Genomic DNA, 7,154 nt, shown 5'->3' on the forward strand with positions numbered 1-7,154 from the left:
TTAAGGAAAAATACGATTTACTGTTAAATAGGTCTGGGAATCGTGAAGTATGAGCTTTTGAATGCCTTAATTTAATTAAAATAAATATTTTGGAGAACTTCACTGAAGGGTGCTGTATAAGCTGAGACAGTCATTTTCTGGGGGGGGGGGGAATTCCATTGTAGTTTTTAGAATGACTTGCTATTAGTGAGTTAATTGGTAGGTACATAGGAAGGTTATACTTCATTCTAATTCAGTGGTATCTTGCAAATAGTTTCCGTACTCAGCCTTTTGGATTATTTTCAGTTCTTCCAGCTGTATAATAGTTGTAAAAGGAGGATGAAATAATGGAAGCTGAGGGATTCCATCAAATATTGATTTTCTGACTGAAATAATTGTGAAATACAATTAGTTCTGTAATGTACAAAATCCTGACCCGTAGTTTTGTTCTGCTACAGAATATGTGTGAGCTACTGTCGGCGTGATTTCGACCTCGCGGTTTTCTCGCCGCAGTTTTGTCGGCGCGCATTTGTCGGTGAACCATTCAAAATTACAACAGTATTGAAGAATGCTAGTTTTGGCTGGTTTTCTTTTGGCAGCCCACCCACATTTAAAACCTTAGCATGTACTTCAATATCACCATCACCCTGCCTATGGGGCTGCATAATCCTGGCCTAATGACCACAATATATGACTACCAGAACTGCCATCATCAAGCAGTGTGGTCTTGTGATGTTTTGCCTGATGACTGCTTCACCGAGCAATGGAAATTCTACTCCCGGTTTGGTTGTTAAATGCGGACTACCTCTGTTTGTAAAAGCAAAATACAGCCAATATAATCATAGTACAAGTAGTAATCATTTAGCAACCTTTCACGGTTACAGCAGTGATGAAAAATTAGCTTTACAGCCAATCATCACATTTATGACCTTTGCAGGTCTGTAAAGAAAAGGAGAGCCGAATTCATCATAAGCGCACTAGTGGTTTCTCTTGGGGGGACCATTTTTGCTTAAGGTCTGACTTGCGGTTCACCGACATATGCGCGCCCGACAAATGCGCGCCCGACAAAACCGCGGCGACAACACGGCGATGTCAAAAGCGCGCCCACAACAGCGCGTCAACAAAGTTTTGTTCTGCTACAGAATATGTGTGAGTTACTGCATCATTTTTGGATATCGGCTAAGTCTGAAAACTTGGATATTTTCAGTCCCATAAATTACGCCACTTTTAAAAATACCCAAAGATTCACTTTGAGTATAGATAGTTCATAACTCTAAAACAAACACATTTTTTTCTTTTTGTGCAAAGAAATTAATTGTTTTTTTTTTACAAACATATTCCATACAATCTACCTACAATGAGTACCAAGCATTTCATTAAACTGATTGATACAGTGTTTGCTCCTTAGCATTTAAGCATATCAATTATTTGCTAACAGGGAGGGGCTGTAAAATCAGTCTAGCATCGGTTGGGACTAAACAAATTTGCTTAATGAATGTTCCATTCTAGCCGCTAGTATGATTTTGAGCATTGCAGGATAAATTATTGCTAACTAAAGGCCCTCTTAACAACTTAAATTAATTAATTTAGAAATCAATACAATATTTGCAGAATCAGTTATTGCTTATATAAATAAGACATACAGGCTAACTCCTAATATTAAGTTGAGTAGTAATTTTCCCAGTTCCAGTGGTTAATAGAACATGGTCATGAAACATTGTTCAACTATTAGTGCATCAGTAGCTATAGAAATGAAAACATAAGAAGGACAGATACGATAATAACCTTGGAAACTTTGCCTGCCATCTCAGTATTGAATTCTGATATTTTTTCCAGTGGAGTCGAGGGAGGAGTCACGCATGGTTTAACGCAGCCTGATTGGTCCATTAGACTGAGAGAAAACTTCTTAGCCTTCTGCCTTTCCCATTGGCTCCCAGTTTCCTCTCAGTCTTATGGTCCTAGTACTGTGCGAATTGGCTCCTAGGTAGGAAACTTTAAATTACAGATAGGATTTCTATTCAATTCATTTTAATTCGATCTATTGGCTTTTCCAAATTTAGAAATTGTTGGTTGCGGCCAAACGGACAGTTCTTTGTCCCAAATGGTGAGGAAGGCCCCATGGGGCGTTCTCTGATTCTTCCTCTCTATAGGCCAGGTGTTCCGTACTGATCCCCAGGCTGTACGGGGGTGACGGGCTCCCACAGCAGGCGCCTTTGAGGCGCCTTTGCCGCTAGTGGCGCGCAAAAGTTTTTCGGGCGACGAGAAACGGAGGAGACGCCAAGCGCATTGCGCGCGCAGATGCGGGCACCTCAGAACGTCTGTGAACTCTTTGAGCCTCGCTGAGACTGCCCGTATTTCTGTTCACATATCAAGGAATGACATTGTCTGGGTGGCCTTATGATTTTTTCTTAGCAGGATCATGTAGTTGGAAATAATGCAGTAGAATGTATTTCCTATAGAGATCACAGTGTTATTTTTTATGCCATCTTGCTGTGCATAAGAGGCCAACATAAAGATTCCAGAAGACCTGCAACCCAATCAGTGCTTCTTCATAGTTAAATCTAAATTATTATTTTGTAGTGCCGTGTTTCCCCGAAAAAATATTTTCTTTTGACCCCTGAAATAAGCGCTTGGCCTTATTTTGGGGATGGTCTTATTATTTTTGAGGTGCAGGAGGTGGCGAGTGTGGTCACCTCATGACTGCTGCTATGTTGCAATATTTTTAGGGAGGGCTTATTTTTGGCAGAGGGCTTATAGCAATAGCAGTTAGACTTATATACCGCTTCACAGGGCTTTCAGCCCTCTCTAAGCGGTTTACAGAGTCAGCATATTGCCCCCAACAACAATCCGGGTCCTCATTTTACCCACCTCGGAAGGATGGAAGGCTGAGTCAACCCTGAGCCGGTGAGATTTGAACAGCTGAAGCTGAAGTAGCCTGCAGTGCTGCATTTAACCACTGCGCCACCTTGGCTCTTATCTTCGCGCATGTGCTCAAAAGCCCAATTAGGCTTATTATCCAGGGAGGTCTTATTTTGGGGAAAACAGGGTATGGAAAGCCAGGTATTGTGATCCTAAATAAGAACAGAAAATACAACTGAAGACTAGTAGTAAGACCTTTTGAGTAGGATATGATAACATAAGGAAACGAAGGAGTTTTGTACTATAGAAATATGAGATTGTGGTTTCCATAAGCCAAGGTCTTTAGGAAGAAATGTCTGGTAGAAGGAAATAATGTGAGGAGTCCTTTGGTAGCTTTTTAGTTACCAAAGGGATAGAATGATTATTGATATTTTTGACGTTTGGTGTGGGACAAGACTCCTGAGAAGGATAATCAAGAAAACAAATTTTTAAACAAATCATCTGAGTTCCCACTTGAAGAACAAGTGACTGGACTGAAATGTTCATCAAATCAAATCTTTAATACGGGCATAGACCAGCATACAAAGGATAATATTTTGAACACAGTGTGCAAAGACTATATCTCTGGAGAAACCCTGAAAAAGTAGGAAAGAGGTAAGAGGATAACCAGCAACCAAGTGGATGGCTCAATCACAGGGGTGATGGGTGTAGTGCCGAGGTGGCGCAGTGGTTAGGGTGCAGTACTGCAGGCCACTTCAGCTGACTGCTATCTGCAGTTCAGCGGTTCAAATCTCACCGGCTCAAGGTTCACTCAGCCTTCCATCTTTCCGAGGTGGGTGAAATGAGGACCCAGACTGTGGGGGCCATATGCTGACTCTGTAAACCGCTTAGAGAGGGCTGAAAGCCCTATGAAGCGGTATATAAGTCTAACTGCTATTGCTATTGCTAGTGTTGGGAGACACAGGGAGGGAGGAACAGATGCTGGAGAAAATCTATGTATGTGATTGCTAATAGTTGATACCAACGTGACACCACATAATATTATTTTGGACCTAAATTAAGAGTACTGATGACAGCAATGGCAGGATGGTCTTGTCAAGACAGATACCGGTGCTATGAGCAAAGCTTCCAATCAGAGTATCCACTGACTACCTGGAAAGGCAGCCTTGGTGGTTTTAAAGAATTGTCCTAAAGAGTAGGAATTATTGAAAGAGACTTTGGAGATGTCATTGATATTGGATCCTGGGCAGGTCTTGCCGAATAACTTAGGAATGACACCTGAGTTAGAACTGGAATGGAGACTCATTTTTAGCTGTTAGCTGTTTTAGATGTTGAAGGTGAATTGGAAAATAACTTGGAGAGTGTCTGGTGTAATTTCCGCCTATAATTAGTGGATGTCAGCAGGACATTGAAAGTCTCTCTCCAACAGAGAGAGAGAGAGAGACAGAGAGACAGAGAGAAACAGAGAGACAGAGAGAGACACAGAGAGAGAGACACAGAGAGACAGACAGAGAGAGACAGAGACAGAGAGAGACAGAGAGAAACAGAGAGACAGAGAGAGAGAGAGAGACGGAGAGAGAGAGAGACAAAGAGAGAGAGAGACAGAGAGAGAGAAACAGAGAGAGAGAGGGAGACAGAGACAAAGAGAGAGAGAGAGACCGAGACAGAGAGAAACAGAGAGAGAAAGAGACAGAGAGAGGCAGAGACAGAGAGAGACAGAGAAAGAGAGACGGAGAGAGAAACAGAGAGAGAGAGACCGAGACAGAGAGAGACAGACAGAGAGAGACAGACAGAGAGAGAGAGACAGAGAGAGAGAGAGACAGAGAGAAACAGAGACATACAGAGAGAGAGAGACAGAGAGAGACAGAGAGGCAAAGAGAGAGAGAGAGACCGAGACAGAGAGAGACCGAGACAGAGAGAGACCGAGACAGAGAGAGACCAAGAGAGAGAGACCGAGACAGAGAGAGGCAGAGACAGAGAGAGACAGAGAGAAACAAAGAGACAGAGACACACAGAGAGAGAGAGACAAAGAGAGAGAGAGAGAGAGACCGAGACAGAGAGAGAGAGAGAGAGAGAGACAGAGAGAGGCAGAGACAGAGAGAGAGAAACAGAGAGACAGAGAGAGAGAGGCAGAGAGACAAAGAGAGAGAGAGAGAGACAGAGAGAGAGAGAGGCAGAGACAGAGAGAGACAGACAGAGACAGACAGAGAGACAGAGACAGAGAGAGACAGAGAGTCCTAAGTAGGGAAAGTCAGAATATGGGTAGGGATTCCAGCCTCCAAAATGGGAATTGCAGGAGGAAAAACTCCTGCAGTGTGCAGGAAGATGTATTTATTTATATTTGCTCTGTAACTCTGTAGGGAATAAGGGAAACTGAGATGGTAGCCGGGGTTCACTGTGTTTTCTATACTGGCCTGAGCGGCCTTTCTAATTAGTCAGCCATGTTTACTTTGATGCTACGTGCTGCTTGTAATATTGATAGTGGATAGGCTGTTGTGTGGTTGAGTGGATTAGAAGATTACAGTTTTGATAAGGCTTATGTGGATGGAATTTGACCATGACTTGGGGTGAAAGCAGGATGGGTTGAGGGAGATTAGGAAGTATGAGTGCCAAGGTTGCTATTCCAAGGCAAAGGTGATCAAAACAATTCTACCAATTTCTGGCTACCATTCCTGGCTCCTGATGGTCAGGTATTTGGAGATTTTTTGGGGGGGGAAGCAAGCTGCTTCTTTTAAATAACAGATTTATGATCACATTTGGTTGTGGATGAGCAGGTTGGATCTGGAATGCCTTACTGAAGTCTGATTGGGACGGGGGCAGTGATTGTGTCTTTTCTGAGATCTCCCTGTCCAGAGCCAAGGGCAACAGTTGTCACTTGTGTGATAGATCTTGTCACTGATCTTATGTGATAGAGCCGAGGTGGCGCAGTGGTTAAATGCAGCACTGCAGGCTACTTCAGCTGACTGCAGTCCTGCAGTTCGGCTGTTCAAATCTCACCGGCTCAGGGTTGACTCAGCCTTCCATCCTTCCGAGGTGGGTAAAATGAGGACCCGGATTGTTGTTGGGGGCAATATGCTGATTCTGTAAACCGCTTAGAGAGGGCTGAAAGCCCTATGAAGCGGTATATAAGTCTAACTGCTATTGCTATTGCTATTACCTGAACCATAAATGGGCAGAAAATAAATTACACAGACAGGGATCTTGTTTATGACTAGGGATCCTACTTTTGTACTGAGAGGCTATGAATATCTACATGTTGTGAGTATTAAACTGTATCTACTACACATTCAACTCTGTCTCCAGCTCTTTGATCTTATCTTATGGTTTGGGCGTTGAAGTTCCTTCAATCTTTGGCGAAGTAAATCTATATCTCATTGGATCAGGGCTGTGAACTATTCATTGAGTTTATAGCTTCTGTTGTAATCGTGGATTTATTGCAGGTAATCACTGCCTCCATACAGGTAAGTGGACATCCCTCAAACCATGTATTTTAGAGCAGTTATCCTGCTAACTGGATATGGAGGACCTGTTGGCATGGTCAGATAGTTTCATAGGCGCTTAGGTGCTTAGATCTGGCTTGCGGGGTTGCCCTGGAAACAATGAAGGACCGGCCCATGGTGCAAGCGAAAATGGAGCCCAGGAGGGCTGCACTGGCAGAGGGCTGCAGGATGCCATTACGGCTGAAAACGGAGCCCTGGGGGGTGCCGTGTGCCCCACTCGGCTCCGTTTTCACTGGCAGAGGACTAGCAAAACAAACTGAAAACAAAACAAAAGGAGAAATGTTTCCCCTTTTGCCTTTGAGCATCCAAGAGAAAGGGAAAGAGGAAATAAAAGAAAAAGAAGAGATGGGAAGAGAGTAAGGAAGGAAAAAGAAGGAAAGAGGGGAAGGGAGAAGAAAGAGGAAAGGAAAAAGGAAGGAAGGAAGGTCCTGCCTTAGCACTTGGCCGCTAGCAGCCCTGCTGCCTTTTCACAATCCCCTTGTCTCCTCCTCCTGACCTCTCCTGGTGGTCTTCCATCGTATCGCTGAGGATGCTTTGGTTACAAAGCCAGGTCTCCTTGCGTGGAAAAGGAGTGGGCCTCCCTGTGACCCATACACTTTGCCCTCCGGCACACACCATGAGCAACCTGTCCAAGGAGAGTGAGAACAGCAGGAGGAGGTAAGCGCAGATGGGCACCCCCTCAGGGCTGGGCTGACTATGAGGTCCCAGTGCCTTAGGAGCTTGAGGCCAGGCTGGGTGCTTGCCCTCTGCTGCCTAGGGCTCTGGACAGCCTGCACTGCCATCTGGGGGTCCTCCACATGGCCTGAGAGGGGAAGT

The sequence above is a fragment of the Thamnophis elegans genome, chromosome 5 (genome assembly GCF_009769535.1).
Source record: "Thamnophis elegans isolate rThaEle1 chromosome 5, rThaEle1.pri, whole genome shotgun sequence".
Taxonomy (NCBI): domain Eukaryota; kingdom Metazoa; phylum Chordata; class Lepidosauria; order Squamata; family Colubridae; genus Thamnophis; species Thamnophis elegans.